Raw genomic sequence first — 19306 nt, 5'->3', positions numbered from 1 at the left:
TGCTCGAGCTCCGACACCGTCAGAGAGCACCTCACCTCCATAGACTTTGGCCGCTGCCTCGACTGGAATCGGTACAGAGAACGGCGGCGACTCTCCGCGGAAGATCTGTGGCTGTAAGCGTTTCCCTTCTTGCTCCTCAGATCTGCATTAGGGCTTTCTAGGTTTCTGCATGTTCTTCATAGTTCATCACAGTTTCTTCGTAGTTCTTCCACTTCAGCCTCTTCTTGATCCAAAAAGAGATATATACTTGTGCGGTAGTTTTTTTGTGCCTACTCTTGATACTAGTAGATCCCTTTTCCCAGTATAAAGGCCTCATTAGGACTCACAAACTCACCTGTGCTAAACATTTAGGTCTAGAATATTTTCCATTTTGAATAGCCATTTGATCTGGAATAATATCAAGCAATTAGGAAACTTGTTTGTCTCAGCACTTAGCCGAATCTGCTTTCTCAAATATCTGTAGTCATGGCAGCTTATTGCGCTGACTTACTTTTCCTTATATGACATTAGCCCTTACTTAAGCCGCCATTACTCCTTTGTACCATCATCACTTAACTTCACCATTATCATTGAATTGAACCGGCATGTTGCTTTCTTTTCAGTTCATCTTTTCAACATCATGCCATCAAAAGTACCGACTGTCTGCAACTGGGTTCCCTCAACAGTAACTGAGGATAATTTGAAGGACTTCTTCTCCATAGGATTTTTGCCAGGGAAGAATGTTATGTCTTACCGTGCACCTGACCCGGACGAGGAACGGCCTAATCCAAAAGATGGTGAAGTCATTGTCTTTTCTGACCACATGAACCGTGGCTTTTCACCACCCGGCTCAAAGTTCTTCAGAGATGTCCTCCATTTTTTCAAACTCCACCCTCAAGATCTCGGGCCCAATTCCATATCCAATATGTACAATTTCCAAGTTCTTTGTGAGGTGTACCTTCAAGAAGAACCGACTGTGGAACTCTTTAAAGAGTATTTTTATCTGAACCGGCAGAACGAGTGTACCAATGGCCCTAGCTTGGAACTTGGAGGCATCTCAATTCAGCATCGATAGGGCGCCCACTTCCCTCTAATAGTCTTGCCGAGTCATCCCAAATACTGGAATCAAACTTGGTTCTATTGTCAAGACACTTCACCAGAAAATGAGAAGCCACTGCCGGGTTATCGCGCAGAGCGTCTTGACTCCAAGTTTGCACTCCCTGACAAACTCACTGCCGTCGAACGCAAGATTCTTATGCCATCAATCAAAAGAATTAACGCCTTATTGGGGAACGGCTTAACCGGAGTTGACTTGACCCGTTGTTGGGTCTCATGGCGGGTCATCCCTCTAAGCCGTCGATCGAAATTGATGTATGAATATGGTGGTGGCCCAAACGACTCTCTTCGTCACAGCTCCGTTCAACTTACTGAAGAAGATATTGTTTCAATGTCAACTCTTTTGGTGAACGGCAAATATGAAGACTGCAGTAAAGTTGGGTTAAACCCCTTCTGCAAACTTAACCCGGCGCCAGAGGTAAAGAACCTCTGACCTCTTTCTCTTTGTATTTTTCTCAGCTGTTTTAAATACCTGCATGACCTTTCATCTTGTTTATTTGTTTACAGGACAAATCTGATTTCTGGAAAGCCAAGTATGACCATGAAGCCGCCAAGAAGGCTGGAGTCGCCGCCATGACCGCCAAGAAGACGACCCGAAGGTCTAAGAAGAAGAAGACCACCGCTGAGGACCTATTAAAGCTTGACGATGATACTTCTGAGTCGGAGGTAGCCCTTGACTCCCTTGGCCAGTTTTTTTAATAACCTTATTGACACTGATTATTGCTAGGACGACACGGGGGCCAGTCTGGCCAGAGAAGAAGAGGTAATTATTTCCTCCGACTCAGACCATTTGCTGAGACAGAAACTTCGACGGGTAACCCGGAAAGTAAGGTTTTCGCACCCTTTTTCTTATTTGGACCCTCATTTTATTTTGAAAAAAACAGCACCACGAGAGCCGTCGTCAAGCCCGGAACAATGATGAGCCGCCTTCTGTTGCACAACAAACTCCTCATAAACGCCAAAATGAGGTCCCTTTTATACTCCTCTTCGGCTTTCATTAATGAATCTATTCTCTTGTGTTACTGACATTATTTGCCTTTTGAAGGAGGTTTCTCGCTCTTCTGGCTACTCATCTCAAACGCAATTTCCGGCTTTCAAGACTGCTCCTGGGTAAGGAAAAAATCATCTTTCCTTTATGTCTTTAAAAATTGCACCATTACACTAATTGTCTTATAAAATCTTTCTTAGTGGTCAAGCCAAACCCAAGAAGGCCAAAGTGGTTAAACCGGTGGAAGACCCGTCAGCTCTTGCACCTGAAACGGCTATGACAACTTCTCCCCCTCAAACTGAAGTGCTAGAAGATCTGGCTGTGACGGCTCAATCAGACCCTCCTGAACCATCAGCTGATGAGACCACTCTCAACCCGGCTATAACTGAACCGTCTAGTTCAGCTAACCCACCAACAACCTCTGACACTAACGTCCTGGTTACTGGTAGCCGGTTTGTTGAGCCAGGGAACCCCACCATATTAGCTCGACACACTGCCAAACAAGAAGCCTTAAAGAGGCAGAAGGTGCGGTTTGATGTCTCCCATTACACCCATCTCAATGTCAATGATGTGTTGTCCGGCTATCTCAGTCATGTGCACTCCAGCCGTGACTCAGAAATCGAGATGGTCAAGCAATTGCAGCTGAAGTATGAGGTATGCTCTTCTGGCTTACTTATATTCTGCCAGCCCCCAAGTCTTTAGATTATGATAAAACCTGAATGATCTGTAGACTTATGATATAGGCTAAAGTTTTACCTTTAATTTTTTTGAAGTCCAATAAAGTAGTATAAACTTCACCTGTAGTCCCCATGGGCCGGTTCACTTGATCATAAATGAGCCGGTACTTAATTTCATAACTATCTTGTACCAAACCCAACAAATATTGTAATCCGGTTTAATCTTGAGAGACTTTCTGAATATCATGCATTAGCCCCCAAGTGCCAAGTGCTGTTACTTTGTAAGGTACTTGGGACTTGAAATATATCATTGGCATAAGAAATTATTTTGGCATACATTAGCCCCCAAGTGTCAAGTGGTTTTGCAGTGCAAAGTACTTGAGACTTGAATCTTGAATCTTGAAATTTTAGTTTAAACATTGACACACCTGTGTATGTTTCGTAGAACACCTTATCTGAATTGGGTTCCCAAGTAGCTGATGCCAAGACCCGGCTGCCGGATCAAGAGGAGAAATCAAGTCTGCTGATTCTAAACTTCAATTAAGTCTTGCTGAGACAGAAAAACTAAAAACCAGCTTGACTGCCAAAAAGAAATCCTAGGCTGAAGAAAAGACGCTGCTGACACAACGCGCCGAAAAAGCTGAAGCGGCTCTTGAGGAGGTTACCACGAAGCTGACCGGTTTAAAGAACCGGGTGTCTCAAATGGTTTCCGCCATCTTTGGTAAGCCGTCTGTACTGATCTTTTATACCTTCGTTTGACCCGGAATATAAACCGCCAGCTGACCCCTTGTTTACAAAATATGTGCAGGCCCGTGAAGCAAGAATCTGGGCCAAGATAACGTAACTAAACTGAAGGCTGTCTATACTTTAGTGGAGCAGTTGTACATTGGCGCTCAACGAGCACTTGCCACTATCTCTCCTGCCAATCAAGGACCCAACCGGCTCAATGATGTCTTGAAAAAGTTGTCAATCTTACCCGCCAAGTTCCAAGAATCAAATGATCCTATGCCAGAGCCGAAGCCTTGACTGCCTTGAGCCGCTCCAAAGCCTGGGTGCCAGATCTAGACCCGGCGGATGTAGCCAGCGGGTATCCTACCGTGAAGGAAGACGGGTCTCTATTTGAGCAGGATGAATTCGTTGCTTGTGTGAGAGGAGTTTGACCTCAGGCTACCATTCTTGGAGATGAAACCAATATTGACAAATATCAGCCAAGTTTGATTTGGAGAATAGGAAGATGGCAACTCCCTCGTACAAGGTGACAGATCTAATCCTGCCGGTTCGTCAACATACATTTGCTCCGAAAGTTGATCCTGCTGGCTTGATTGATGAAGAAGCAAAATTCATTGCCCTGAACGGTTTTGACTGGTCAAAACCCAGCTTCCAATCAGCAGAAGGAGGTGAACCGGTGAGGGAAGAGTGAGAACCATCTTCGTGGGCTCTTTAGAACCTTGTAATAGATTTAGCTTGAAACAACCGCATACTTTGCCTATGCTATCGTGCATAAGATGCCGTGTGTGACTCTTTGCTTCTTGATGTCAATATATGCGTCACATTTATGGTTATCTCTGTAATATTTCGGCTCTGTTCCTGTAGAAAAGGAAAAAGCTGGCTTGGCGGTTTAGCACCGAACGGGTAAGAACACCCGGTATATAACCAATGGTTTATCATAGTAGAAGAAACAGAAACAGATGCGAAAATAAACAAGGTTGAAACAACCTTTGATTAACACAAAAACAATTGTTCGTAAATAACAGTCATACCTGTATTTTTTACCTCTGGACCACCGGTTTATATGACCCGGGTGATGAGATTGATGATCCAATCCATTTTTGAGAAGTCAATGCTTCTTCATGCCTGATGATCATCATGCCTGGGCGGCTTATTGTCAAATAGTCAAGCCGGTGAAAAGACCGTACTGATCATTTAAAATTGATACAATAAAAGACCAGGAAGGCAAAATAGCAGTTTGCAAAATTAACTTTGTAACTAAAATTTGGGGGTTTCTGATTCGAATACGATTAGTAAACCGGACCAAAGGGATTAAGCTAAGATTCTAATACGATCATATAGCCCCTAGTGGCTTTGGCATTGCGCCGATCAAGAGGGTACCGATAGCTATGTTCTCTTTGGTTCGAATACGACCTATGTTTGTGTCGGATTTCGGGTTCGGGCAGACCCTTGAGGTTCGAACACTGGGGTGCGCACGGAGATTTCGCCTCCTACCTACCTGGACCCCTCCGCCTCGCTAAGATCTAAGGTAAGGAAAGAACAGCACAAGAAACACAGGATTTATACTGGTTCGGGCCACCATTGTGGTGTAATACCCTACTCTAGTGTGTGGTGTGGTGGATTGCCTCTTGGGCTGATGATGATGAGCAATACAAGGAAGAACAGCCGCGTGAGGGTCTGTTCTTGGTAGGGGGATGAACTGCTAGGGGGAGTTCAGTCACCCTTCTCTCTCTCTCTCTCTTCTCGATTCTCTCTCTGATTTCCGACCCCTTCTCTCTGTAGGTGGCTAGTCCTATTTATAGGCAAAGGCCCTGGGCCTCTTCCCAAATATTGAGCGGGAAGGGCGCCAACAATTGGCCATTTTGAAGGGGAACATCTGGTACACTTATCCTGACTAAAGTTGGTCCTCGCCTGCCAAAGGCTCTGGTGGTGACGCTGGCTTGGGCTCCACAATGACTTCCTTCCTGCCGTTGGACTAGTCTTGGTCTCGTCGCACCAAAACGGGTGCCTTTGCTTGATGCTCTCACTTGCGCTTGCTCCCTTTGCACCAAAGAGGAAAGGTGGACACTGCGCGGGCTGGCGCCCGCCTGGCGCCCTTGGTCGTCATGGCTTTCGTCACGGGCACCTCGTGAGGTATCCCGCCTTGATCTCTCCGCCTCCTCGCGAGCCAGCCTGATGTGGCCGTGCCTGAGGAAGCTCCGTGTCATCCGCCCCGCGAGGCTTGGCCCCTCGCGAGGGTCTTGGGGTTGTGTTGATGAAGATGGGCCGTGTTGGGCCCCCTTTGAGCCACGCCGCAGGCCGCAGGTAGGCAAGTCTGGGGACCCCCGTTCCCAGAACGCCGACAGTAGCCCCCGGGCCCAAGGCGCGCCCGGACTTGGCCGTGCAGGGAGGCGAAAGGACCAGGGCGAAACGCCGCGGGCCCTAACAGCCTGCGGCCTTGGGCGCCGCGTGGCGGTTGATTGGGCGTGGGCGGCACTGTTCCCCCACACCTCCCTTATTTGGCACCTTGCTAGGCGGACTCGTAGTCGTACACAGCCGCTCCCCTTTCTGTTGCTCGAGCGCCCTTTGTCCTTCCTCCGCTCGAACTCCAGCTTCCGTCTCCAACCTAATCTCGAACCCCCCCTTCCTATCGCCATGGCTCCGACGAAGAAGGGAAGAGGGAAGAAACCCGTGCCTCTGCCTTGCTCGCCGCCGTTGGCGGCCCCCGCCGAGGGCTTGGGCAAGGTCAGCTTGGCTCTGGCTACTATCTTCAACGAATGCGGGAGGACAACGGCCTGGCCCGCGTCCCAATTCTCCATCGACAGGATAGCCACCGAGGTCCCGTATTTTGCCGACGCCCTGTGGGCGGGTCTGGTTCCCCCCTTTTCTGATTTCTTCAATGCCGTGCTTTCCCACTATCAGATCCACATGATGCATCTGGGTCCTGAATCCATCACCCTCCTTTCGGTCTTCGCCTTTGTTTGCGAGGCAATGATGGGCATCCTTCCTTCGGTTGCCTTGCTGCGCCACTTCTTCTCTCTATGCCTTGTCGACCCTACCCAATGCTGGGCGTGCGTGAGCTTCGTTGCCGCGTCTGAGACAGCGGCCTCAGGGATTGACTTCAGGATCCCTCCGCCCGCGGCTGGGTTCCGCGAGCGGTGGCTGTATGTGGATGCAGGGGTACCCAGCCCCCTGCTATCGGAGCCAACTTTGCCTGCTGTCCCCAATTCGGGCTGGGGCCAGGAGACGCTTGAGAGCCCCCGGCTCGTCTTTGTCAGGCACCGCTTCACGTTCTTGAGGTCGCATGGCATGACAGCGCCCAAGGTGGTGAAGGAGTTCCTGCTTCGCCGCATTGCTCCTCTCCAACGCCACTCCCGCCGGATGTGGGCCTTCAGCGGGCGTGATGATCGTATGAGGCTCCAAGAAGAGGACCTGACGCCTGAAGTGTTGAGGACAGTGCTCTTGATCCTGACTGGAGACCCCAACCCAGGCAGCATCCAGCAGGGAGGGGCCTCGTTGTACCTCTGCCAGAACAGGGGCGATTTTGTGAACCAGATGCCTATCTTTGATGAGTGGGGGCCGCGCCCCGCCGGCCTCCAGGGGCCTCGCGAGAACCCAGTGATGGTGACTGCCCTTCCAGTCGGCCAAGGCGGCTCTCCTCAAGTGGCGGAGCAGGGAGGCATGAGGCGCCAGAGGCCGAGGGGGCTCCCGGCGGGGTGATAGCACCGGGCGATGCTCATGAGGGAGCAGCTCTTGGGGCCCGTGCCGCTGAGGCTGAGGGTGACAGGCAGCTGCCCTGAGTGCCTACGACTGAGGCCCCTGAGGCTCCAGCTGCTTCTCTTGGCGAGGCGATTGGCAACGCGCATCAGGCAGGCGCCCCTGACGCAGATCGCCTTGACGCTCCGTCTTCGTCGCAGGTTGATCCCTGCGCTCAACTCTTGGGCCGCTTCTGCGTGGACTTTGAGGCCCTCCGGAAGAGAAGGGAGGCCCTGGGCGACGATTACCCTTGTCGCGTGCTAAAGCGTAGGAAGTACTTCGCCACTGATGAGTAAGCCTTCTCCTTTCCCGGCTCCCGATCCTTCTGTTGCTTTTACTGATCCTTGCTCCACAGGCCCCTTCCAGCCGAGCTCACAGAGACGGCTGAGGTGCCGTCCCCCTTGGCTTCGCCCCCTCCATCGTCCTCAAGCGCTCCGAGCAGCAGATCCCTTGTGGTGAGGGCGATCGTTGAGGCGAACCGTCCCGAGGCGCATCGTGGCCCTGCGCACCTCGCGATCCTCCTTCGCGGGCCTTCTCGTGGCATAGTCAGCCTGCCGTGGGCTTCTCGCCTGGTCGTGGACTGCGATTGGCTGAGGCGCTCCCTGCGCTCTTCATCTGGGGACGGGCTGGCTCCAGGCCGGGCTTCTGGCGGGGCGTGCCCGGCCGTCGCGAGGGTGCCAGCCCCCAGCCCCCTGCCCGGAGGGGGAGTGCTGATTCATGGCCCCCGGCGCTTGCTCGGGGCAGATGATGGTGTGGAAGACGTGCTCGAGCGCGCCCGGGAGTGTCGCGCTCTTCGCCAAGGATTCCTTCGAAGGGCGGCTGACGTGGTGAGCCTGCTTGGTGAGGAGCTTGCTGATGAAGACGCGCGCCTTGAGGCCAAGGGCCTGCGCCTGATTTCAGAGAGGCGCGAGCTGGAGGGCGCCATCGCCCTTGCGCGCCGTCAGCGCGATCTTGACGACGCAGAGGCCAAGGCATCGCTGGTGGCCTCTCGGGAGGCCTGATCTCGGGCCGCTGAGGAGGCCCGGGAAGCCGACTGGTGGCGAGAGGCGGCGGAGGAGCGGGCTCGGGAGCTCCTGGCCTGGTGCCACTCACTGGAGGAGCAAGTGGAGCTGCGCGAGGCAGCCCTCACGTTGATGAAGGTGGCCTTTGGCGACCCAGCAGAGCTCCAGAAGCGCGAGGAGGCGCTGACGCTGGAAGCCGCCAAACGTACCCGCGAGTACGAGCACCTGGAGACAAGGGAGCGATTGGTGACGCAGGCGGAGGATGATGTCGCTGCACAGGAAGCCTGCGTCCTAGAGGAGGTCGGACATCGGGTGGCGATGGCGCGCTTGATCCTCGAGCACGAGTTCGAGGAGAGGCTGGAGTTGATCCGGGCCGAGGCTGAAGGTAGGACTGCTGCCTTGAGGGCCAAGCTGGAGGAAGCGACGCGGCGGGCCGATGCTTTTTGGGCCGCCCTTGAGGTAGCGCAAGGTACGTCAGCGGCGGATCCTGGAGAATGAGCACGGCCCCATGCTCACCATGCTCTGGGAGAGAGCCAACACAGCCTTGGGCAACTTCTGCGAGGCAGCTGTTGGCGAGCCACACGCAGTCAACTACGCCGGCAACCTTCAGTTCTTCACCGACATGGTGACGCAGCTGGAGGCGCGGTCGGTCAGGGCCGACAGGTTGGTGGAGGAGAGGAGCCGCGCCCTGCTCGGGCGCGCCTTTTCTCGCGTCTTCAGCCATCTCTGGAACATGGATCCCCACTTCGACTTCGACGCCGCCATCGCCCCAGTCCCCCAGGCCGTCCGAGACGACCTGGCGCACTGGGTGGAAGACAATGTGGATGCTCTTGTCAAGGCCTTTGCTTCAGACAACGACGACGTGATCGTGGCTGCTGACAACGGCGGTGTGGTGAACGTCCCTGACGCCGCTGGCGGCGACGCAGACAGTGATGGCGAGTTCAGCGACGCCAGCAACGGTTCGGGTGGTGCTCCTGAGGACGCATTGGTGGATTTAACCGACTGATCATGCATCGTTCTTGTTTCCTTACCCTGCATGAATAGAACTTAGGTTTTGGCCTGATGGCTGTGAGAGCATTTTGGAGGGGGAGGCCCTCATGTAAAACTTGTGTTCATCGTATTAGTAGACGTTACATTGCACATGCGCCCGTGCCAAGTGGTTGGCTTAGGCGACGCGCTGGTCGGCTAGTTTACCTTTGTCCCGTGCGGGCCCTGAGGTAGCATGTGGGAGGCTGTGGTGTCCCGAGTGTTCCCTGATCGAATCCGTAGGATCTGCAGTAAAAAAACCCTCCTGAGAGGACGTGGCGGCGGCAGTCTGGGCTGCGCGCAAGCTAGGCCTGACCCGGCTCGCGAGGGGCTCACGAGGGGAGGCAGCTGAGGCGAAGTGGTAACCAAAACGCGAGGAATTACTCGAACGAGACTAAGCACCCCTTCCCCGAACACACGCAAATCTCAAATTCGAATCCAACTTAAATCCAGCGGGGGAAAGCGACAAACAAAGGGAAAAGCAACGAAAGCAGACAAAAGGCCGCGTCCGGCACCTAATCTAGTCTTGGACGTCTTCTCACCAGCGCGGAGCTAAGTGCTGCCACTGGGCGTGCGAGGGAGCCCCAGGGCCTGAGGCCGGAACCCCTGAGACTCTGGGGCGTGTACAACCCCACTCATTATTACGTGAGAGTGTCACGGGGCGGCAAGCTTCACAGGCACTGGGCCTTCTTCACAGGAACCGGCCTTGCTACATATCGCCAGACGAGGGCCCCACCTTGCGCCACACTCTAGTGCCATCAACGATGACCGGAAACCAGGACGCCGCCTATGGGGTAGAGCGGTCGCCAGCGGTTCCCCCGACGACCACGGGTCCTCCGCCAAGGGCAGGCCTTGAGGCACCTCCCCAGCAGAGGGCCTACCTCCTGAGAACACCTTGCTCCGAATGCCGCGGTGGTGATGTCGGATCTCGGCCCCTCTCCTACAGCCCCCTGCGACCTCCTCCCGAGGGGTAGGAGACCGTGGGAGCGGGGCTGCTGCTCACTGTGGCGACCTGCACCTCCTGCGATCCATGATTAGCGTATGCTTGCTCCTGAGGAATTAGCGGTACCCGATAATTGTTGCCTCCAGTGTGGCCAGTGGGACCGTCCCGGGGCTCCTGGAAGGGCTCAGCTTCTGGCGCCTCGTCCCCCCAGCTTGGGCTGAGGAGCGAGCCTTGTTCGCCCTAGTGAGGGTGTCCTTGGTCCATCATGAGGGGCACGTATTCTTCTGGCGCCGTCATCCCGAAGGCCATACCGTAGTGCTCCGCGTGCCACGCAGCTCTGCTTGACGCGACCATCGTGGGGTGGTAGCGCGGCTGTCCACTGGGGCCATGGGTCACGTTGAGTCCTTCTTCGCGGACCGGGAGCGGGGGTAGCGCCGCCGCCGGTCCGGTGCCGACAGCTTCGCTGGCGTTGGAGTAGCCCTGGAGCACGCGGGCACGCGCGGAGCTCCCGCGCGGGCCGCCCTGGGCTTGAGATGGGAGCTGGGTGCAGAAGGGGAGAGCCCCCGAGGCGGCGAAACCCAGGAGCTCTGCCACCCGCTCCAGCAGCACGTCGCGGCCGCCCTCCAGCAGCCTGCACTGCAGCAGCTCTTGGGCCACCATGAGCGCGGCCCTCGAGTTCGCCTGTTCCCGGCGGGTGTACGGTGTCGTGGTCGCGGCGTGATTGGAGGCCCTTGCTGCCGACCGCGCTTGCCGCGGTGTGAGAGCTGTCGAAGCCTGTCCGCGTCGCCCGCGGACCGCGAGCTGCCTGGGGCACGGGGTCGCCCGAGGCGAGCGGCTCTGCACGGGCGGGCCATGCTGCCCATGGATCTGAGTTGCCCGCCTGGTCGCCGAACATGGTGATGACGACGCGGCGGGGCACGAAGTGGTAGAAGGTGGATTCCGGCGCACCCCTACCTGGTGCGCCAAATGTCAGATTTCAGGTTCCGGCAGACCCTTGAGGTTCGAACACTGGGGTGCGCGCGGAGATTTCGCCTCCTACCTACCTGCACCCCTCCGCCTCGCTAAGATCTAAGCTAAGGAAAGAACAGCACAAGAAACACATGATTTATACTGGTTCGGGCCACCGTTGTGGTGTAATTACCCTACTCCAGTGTGTGGTGTGGTGGATTGCCTCTTGGGCTGATGATGATGAGCAATACAAGGAAGAACAGCCTCGCAAGGGTCTGTTCTTGGTTGGGGGATGAACTGATAGGGGGAGTTCAGTCACCCTTCTCTCTCTCTCTCTTCTCGATGCTCTCTCTGATTTCCGACCCCTTCTCTCTGTGGGTGGCTAGTCCTATTTATAGGCAAAGGCCCTGGGCCTCTTCCCAAATATTGAGCGGGAAGGGCGCCAACAATTGGCCATTTTGAAGGGGAACATCTGGTACACTTGTCCTGACTAAAGTTGGTCCTCGCCTGCAAAAGGCTCTGGTGGTGACGCTGGCTTGGGCTCCACAATGACTTCCTTCCTACCGTTGGACTGGTCTTGGTCTTGTTGCATCGAAACGGGTGCCTTTGCTTGATGCTCTCACCTGCGCTTGCTCCCTTTGCACCAAAGAGGAAAGAAGGACACTGCGCGGGCTGGCGCCCGCCTGGCGCCCTTGGTCGTCATGGCTTTCGTCACGGGCACCTCATGAGGTATCCCGCCTTGATCTCTCCGCCTCCTCGCGAGCCAGCCTGATGTGGCCGTGCCTGAGGAAGCTCCGTGTCATCCGCCCTGCGAGGCTTGGCCCCTCGCGAGGGTCTTGGGGTTGTGTTGATGAAGATGGGCCGTGTTGGGCCCCCTTTGAGCCACGCCGCAGGCCGCAGGCAGGCAAGTCTGGGGACCCCCGTTCCCAGAATGCCGACAGTTTGAACAGGAAGCCCCCAAATGACCTTGAGAGGTTTTTAACGACCCTAATTCGAATACGATCCAAGTCGGACCCAAAAGGGGTTAAGCTATGATTCGGATACGATCAAGAAGCCCCCTAGTGAGTTTGGCTTTGAGCCGATCAAGAGGGTTACGACAGCTATGTTCTCTTTGGTTTGAATACGACCTATGTTTGAACAGGAAGCCCCCAAATGATCATGAGGTTTACAGCTAGATTCGAATACGATCATAAGCCGGACCAAAAAGATTAGACTTGATTCAGATATGATCAGCTCCTTAATAATCATTTTAATAGTAAAAAAGAGTAAAGATATATAATTTTTGAAAGGGAAAAGGACAGAGGTCCTGCTTTATTACTTATCATAGTATATACAACGTCAAAGTATGTACGTGGCGAGACCGGTGGCTCAGGTGTAGTATGGCCGAAGTTGAGCAATGTTCCACGGCCGGCGGGTCTCTTCCTCGGACTTACGTGAGTCTTTGTGCTCTCGAACGTCAATGAGGTAATATGACCCATTGTTTAAGTTCTTGCTGACCACAAAGGGTCCTTCCCAAGGCGGGGATAGCTTGTGTGCATCTGATAGATCCTGGATGAGCCGGAGTACCAGGTCACCTTCTTGGAAAGTCCTGGACTTAACCCGGCGGCTATGATAACGGCGCAGGTCATGTTGATAAATTGTTGATCGAGCCGCTGCTAAGTCTCTCTCCTCATCTAACAAGTCAAGTGCATCATGTCTAGCTTGTTCGTTATTAGCTTCAACATAAGCCGCCACACGAGGTGAGTCATGAAGGATGTCACTAGGCAGCACCGCTTCCGCTCCATAAACCATGAAGAAGGGTGTATAACCTGTGGACCTGTTAGGAGTGGTGTTGATACTCCACAGTACCGAGGGTAACTCCTCTACCCAACAACCCAGCGTCCGTTGTAAGGGAACCATGAGCCGGGGTTTGAGACCTTTTAAGATTTCCTGATTTGCTCTCTCGGCTTGCCCATTAGATTGAGGGTGAGCTACAGAAGAAACATCAAGCCGGATATGCTCACGTTGACAAAACTCCTCCAAAGCCTTTTGGGATAAATTAGTGCCATTGTCAGTGATAATGCTATGTGGAAAGCCAAAGAGAAAGATCACCTTTTTCATGAACTGAACCGTTGTGGCTGCATCACACTTACTCACTGGCTCTGCCTCAACCCACTTTGTGAATTTATCAACTGACACTAAAAGATGTGTCTTTTTATCCTTAGACCTTTTGAAAGGTCCAACCATGTCAAGCCCCCAGACCGCAAACGGCCAAGTGATTGGAATCATCCGCAACTCTTGAGCCGGCACATGCGCTCGTCGTGCAAATTTTTGACATCCATCACACCTATTGACCAGATCCTCTGCATCAGCTTGAGCCATCAACCAGTAAAAACCATGACGGAAGGCTTTGGCCACAAGAGATTTTGACCCAGCGTGATGACCACAATCCCCTTCATGGATCTCACGAAGTATTTCTTGGCCTTCTTCAGGAGAAACACACCGCTGAAATGCTCCAGTAACACTGTGATGGTATAACTCTCCGTCAGAAATCGTCATTGTCACAACCCTAGCTTAGACCTTGTCTATCTTTGCATAAGCATCCATGCGTGATGTTTAAATTTTATGAAACCTTGAAATGGGGATCGATTAAACCCTAGCACCAGAAAGAATTCAATAGGATGAAATAAAATCTTTTTCAAGAACCCAAAATGCCCTTTAAAAATATTCATGATTTTCTTTAAAGGTGAAAACCTCTGCCAAAAATCATGAGCATAATTGTTGGCCATTTATGGATTTTTGAATTAACCCATACTATATTTGAATTGGGGCATTTGAATTTTATAAACATTTTAAATGCTCCAAATATTCTGAAGTCACTTGAGGGCCTCTGGATTAATTCAGTTAGTGCCCAAATTCATGTTCAGAATTTAATAAAATGATTTACTTCTAAAACTAAATCAAAACAGAGAGGAAATAAATAGAAAACTGAAACAAAAGAAAAAGGACAGAATACCTACACGCACTTACCTGGCGCTCACCTGGCAGCCCATCTGGCTGGCCCAACCCACCAGGGGCAGGGCGGTCTTCTTCCTCCCGCCAGTCGGACGCACAGCGTGTGCCCGACGCTCGCACGGCCACCGCATGCCACCTCTAGCCTGCTTGCTCGCTCTTCACGGCTCTAGACGACGCCACGCACCCCCTGACATCTCTCTCTCTCTCGCACCGCAGCCTCTCCCCTCCCCTGGCTCCCTCTCTCTCACCGGCCGAGCGGCACCATCGCTGCCCTTCGTCGCCCTCGTAGCCACCGGACCTCCCTCGCTTCCCTGAATGGTCCACGAGCTCCGGGACGTCGCCCTAGACCCCCTCACCGAGCCATGCCCCACCGGACGCCCTCGAACGCTGACCATGCCGTCTTCTTCAACCTCGGTCCGCCGAGATCGACCTCGCCGCCCTGCTCAGCTCCGACCTCCCCCGACCCCGCTTCGACGGCCGTCGCAACCGCCGTGAGCTTCTACGTCGCCTCCCCCTCTACTTTGCTTTGTTTGCACCCTCTAACCGCCTCCCCAACCGGAGCCGAGACGCTTCGCCACAAGAGCTCGTCGTTGGCATTGCTCCGGCGACCATTTGGTTGCGCTAATGTGCCAAACACGCTCGCCGCACCGCGTAGTGCCTTGCCCGCGCTTTTGCCCGCTACAGCCGCGCCCCTGTGCACAGCCGAGCTCCGGCCGCCGCCCAAGTGCTCGCCGTCGTCGACTCCGGGCTCCCCACGGCCTGCTGCTGCCTCCCCTGGATGCGCGGGAGCACGGGCTCCCTGCTAGTGCCCTCAGCGCGCCCAACTGCTGCCCCTAGCGCCACTCCGGCGAGCCGCCGCCACTCTGGTTGGTCGTCGTCGGCTAAATGTCAGCGGGTTGACCGCTTTGACCACCGATGGTTTAGCCCCGGTTGACCAGGGGATTTGACCCCCTGGGTCTATGACATGCGGGCCCCGCCCGGCTAATTAATCTAGTCTAGGTTTAAATTTAATTAGTTTAACCTAGGTTAGTGCTAATTAAACTAGGTTAGTTTAGTTAGACACTGACACGCAGGACCCACTGGTCAGGTTTGACCTGGACCGTGCCCCGTTGACCTGCTGACGTCATGACAATGTCAGGCTGACGCAGTAATCCTTTTCTGGAATTTAAATAAATCTTAAATGATTTATTTATTTCGGAAAATATCCAAAACTTTGAAAAATCATAGAAAATAATCTATAACTCCAATGGAAATAAGTTATATATGAAAAATGATCAGAAAAATATGAAGAATCTGTTTATGCCATGTTCATGCATGTTTGAACAAGTTAACATCACTGTTTAGGACAAACAATGTAAGTGCATTTGTTTATTCACATATGAAGTTTGAATTTGAACCTTGGGTTCAAACCAAATTCATCTAATCTGGACTCTAGTTACATTAGCTCAAACACAAGCATATTGACATGTCATGATCATGCATCCTATTGTTGCATTGCATTGATTGTGTCCTTCTCTGTTTGCCGGTAACCATCCCCTCTCAATAGACGGTGTTTCCGACAACGTGATCGATGACACTGATGAAGAGCTATATTATCTTCAGAAGTGCCAGGCAAGCAAAAACCCCTTGTTCATTCCAATACAATCCCACTCTCTCGCTCCTGCTCTGTTTTACTGCATTAGGACAACAACGATTCAACTGTTACATGTTGCGGTAGTTGAACCCCTTTCCTCTGCATGACCTGTCATTGCCATAGTAAATAGATGAAACCCACTAGCATGAGTAGGAGTTGTTTGAGCCCTGATGTGCCTACTCATTCATGTTTGTTTGTCATGCCTGCTACTGCTTAGAGTTGAGTCAGGTCTGATTCATCGGGGATGAATTGGAACGGTGATGAACATGTCCTACTGTGTGTGAGCTAAGTGTGTGAACACGATTTGGTAAAGGTAGTGGTGAGAGGCCATGTAGGAGTACATGGTGGGTTGTCTCATTGAAACTGTTCTCAGGAACTAAGTTATGTGTTTGTGATCCAAGAACATCTACCACCACTCATTGGGATCCTTAATTCACCCTCTCGACTTATTAACTACCCTAGTCCTCTGTCCAGGAGCTGCAACTAGTTTCTGGTGTTTATAGGATATGTGTTGGCGGCCGTGCGTAGCGCTGACCCTAGGGGTGGGCTATGATGCGGTAGATACACCGTGGCACGGTGTACCGGGCGCCCGTTTGGTGTCTCGGGAACCCTGCACACATCGTTTGGGGCTGTGAGCGAAACTCTAGCCGGATCTCCTCGCGGATGGAACCCAAATAGGCGATAAACCTGGACTAGAGACTTGTGTGGTTAGTCAGGTCATGGCCGACTCCCTCGCCAGGCTTCCGCTTGAAGGTTGCCGAGATACACGACGTGTACATGGTGGTAAGTGGCGAGAGCATGTGTGAAGAAGTACACCCCTGCAGGGTTAACATCATCTATTTGAATAGCCGTGTCCGCGGTAAAGGACTTCTGGGTTGCCTATAACGGTTCATAGACAAGTGAAAGTGGATACTCTAAAATGTGCAAGATAAGCGTGAGTGCTATGGAAGGCATTCTCATAGGGAGACGGGAGCGGATCCATAGTGGTGTATTGATATGGTGAATATGTGGACTCGTGTGCGCCACCTCAAAAGAGTTGCTTGCAGTCGTAGTTCAGGTTAGCCACTGAGTCAAAGTTGGCTTGCTGTAGTCAAACTCCACCACCCCCCTTTGTTGATACCGATGCATATATAGTTAGTTCTGGTGTAAGTCTTGCTAGGTATATTTGTACTCACGTTTGCTTAATTTATGTTTTGCAAAGAGACTTCAGTCTCGCTAGTAGTTCCACGTGGACTTTGACGTTTAGCTTGTTACCTCAGCTACGATCTTGTGCCCTCGGCAGGGTCTTGTAGATAGTCAGGCTTCTCAGCCTTCTTCTTTTGTAGTTGTCTGTACTCAGACAAGTTAAGCTTCCGCATGTGCTTGTTGCTTGTATGCTCTGTATGTTGGGTCATGAGACCATGTTTGTAATACTTGGCTCCTCGGAGCCTAATGAATAAATACTTTGAGTCGTAGAGTTATGTTGTGATGCCATGTTGTATTTACACATATCGAGCATATTGTGTGTATGATTGAAATGCTTGATATGTGTGGGATCCGACAACCTAGTTGTTTATCCTTGGCTGCCTCTCTTATGGGGAAATGTAGTCTTGTGCTTCCAGGAGCCATAGTAGTCCGCTACTGCCCGGTTCATCGGAGTCCTGCTAGCCCAGCACTACTGCTCCGGAACACTTGACTGGCCGACATGTGATTCACTTCGTTCCTGTGTCTGTCCCTTCGGGGAAATGTCACGCGGTGACATCCGGAGTCCTACCTAGCCTGCCACAGCCTAGTTCATCGGAGTCCTGTTAGCCCAGTGCTACAGCCCGGATTCGCACGCTGCTGACCGACATGCTCGATGTTGATTCATGTATGCCTGTCCCCGTAAGTTAGTGCCACTTTGGGTTCACGACTAGTCATGTCGGCCTGGGTTCTTTGTCATATGGATGCTAGCGACACTATCATATACGTGAGCCAAAAGGCACAAACGGTCCTGGGCCAGGTAAGGTGGCACCCGTGGGAATACCGTGCATGAGGCCGCAAAGTGATATGATGTGTTACATGCTAGATCAGTGTGACTTAGGATCGGGGTCCTGACAATCATTCATTTGGACCGCCGGGTTATCTGTTGGGCCAGGGTTTCATCCTCTGGTAACTCGCCCCGGGTCATGTAAGCCAAGAATGGTACTGTCCAATCTGGGATGACGTGAAGAGTCGCCACCAACTGTGCCTCTGGGCCAGGAACGGCTAAATCTACCTCTGTGGGTAACTTAACAGACGGGTTATGCAAAACATCCAAAAAGGTGTTAGGTGGCACCGGCTTACGCTGAGATCCCAACCAGCTTAAAGCATCGGCCGCTTCGTTCTTCCTACGGTCAATGTGTTCCACCTGATAACCTTTAAAATGCCCTGCAACAGCATCGACTTCTCGGTGATAAGACGCCATGAGAGGGTCCTTGGAATCCCACTTGCCCGACACTTGTTGAGCCACCAAATCTGAATCACCAAGGCACCGGACCCGTCTTAGACTCATTTCTTTCGCCATCCGAAGACCATGGAGCATGGCTTCATATTCTGCTGAGTTGTTAGTACACGGAAACATCAATCGCAACACATAACAAAAAATTTCACCTCGAGGGGAAGTTAACACAACTCCAGCCCCTGAGCCCTCCAACTGTCTGGACCCATCAAAGTGAATCGTCCAATATGTGTTGTCTGGTTTCTCCTCTGGCATCTGCATCTCTGTCCAATCATTAATAAAGTCCACCAGCGCTTGAGATTTGATCGCAGTACGTGGTACATACTTCAACTCATGAGACCCAAGTTCGATGGCCCACTTGGCGACTCGTCCAGTAGCTTCTCTATTTTGAATGATGTCTCCCAAGGGAGCAGAGCTGACCACAGTGATTGGGTGACCCTGAAAGTAATGTTTGAGCTTCTGGCTTGCCATGAACACCCCATACACGAGCTTCTGCTAATGTGGATATCTTTGTTTAGATCCAGTCAACACCTCACTGACATAGTAGACAGGCCGTTGGACCGGATGTTCCTTGCCAGCCTCCTTGCGTTCCACCATAATCGCCACACTAACAACTCGTGAGTTAGCGGCTACATATAACAATAGCGGCTCTTTCTCAACCAGAGCAGCAAGAACCGGCGGCTCAGCAAGCTGTTTCTTCAGATACTCAAAGGCAGAATTTGCCGCTTCACTCCAAACAAAGTCATCTGTCTTTTTCATCATCTGATACAAAGGCATCGCCTTCTCCCCTAACCGGCTTATGAACCGGCTCAGAGCAGCAACACGACCCGCTAGCCGTTGAACGTCGGTGATGCATGTTGGTTTGGCCAGGGATGTGATTGCCTTAATTTTCTCCGGGTGAGCTTCAATACCTCGGTTGGACACCAAAAAACCCAAGAGTTTGCCAGCTGGGACTCCAAAAACACACTTGGCCGGGTTAAGCATCATCTTGTAGACCCAGAGGTTATCAAAGGTCTCCTTCAGATCTGTTACCAAGGTTTCTTCTTTTCTGGACTTCACCACTATATCATCCACATAAA

Source organism: Triticum urartu, chromosome 7A, assembly GCF_056163025.1.
Source record: "Triticum urartu cultivar PI428250 chromosome 7A, HENAU_Tu73, whole genome shotgun sequence".
Classification (NCBI taxonomy): domain Eukaryota; kingdom Viridiplantae; phylum Streptophyta; class Magnoliopsida; order Poales; family Poaceae; genus Triticum; species Triticum urartu.
Note: the sequence above shows the minus strand (reverse complement) of the source record.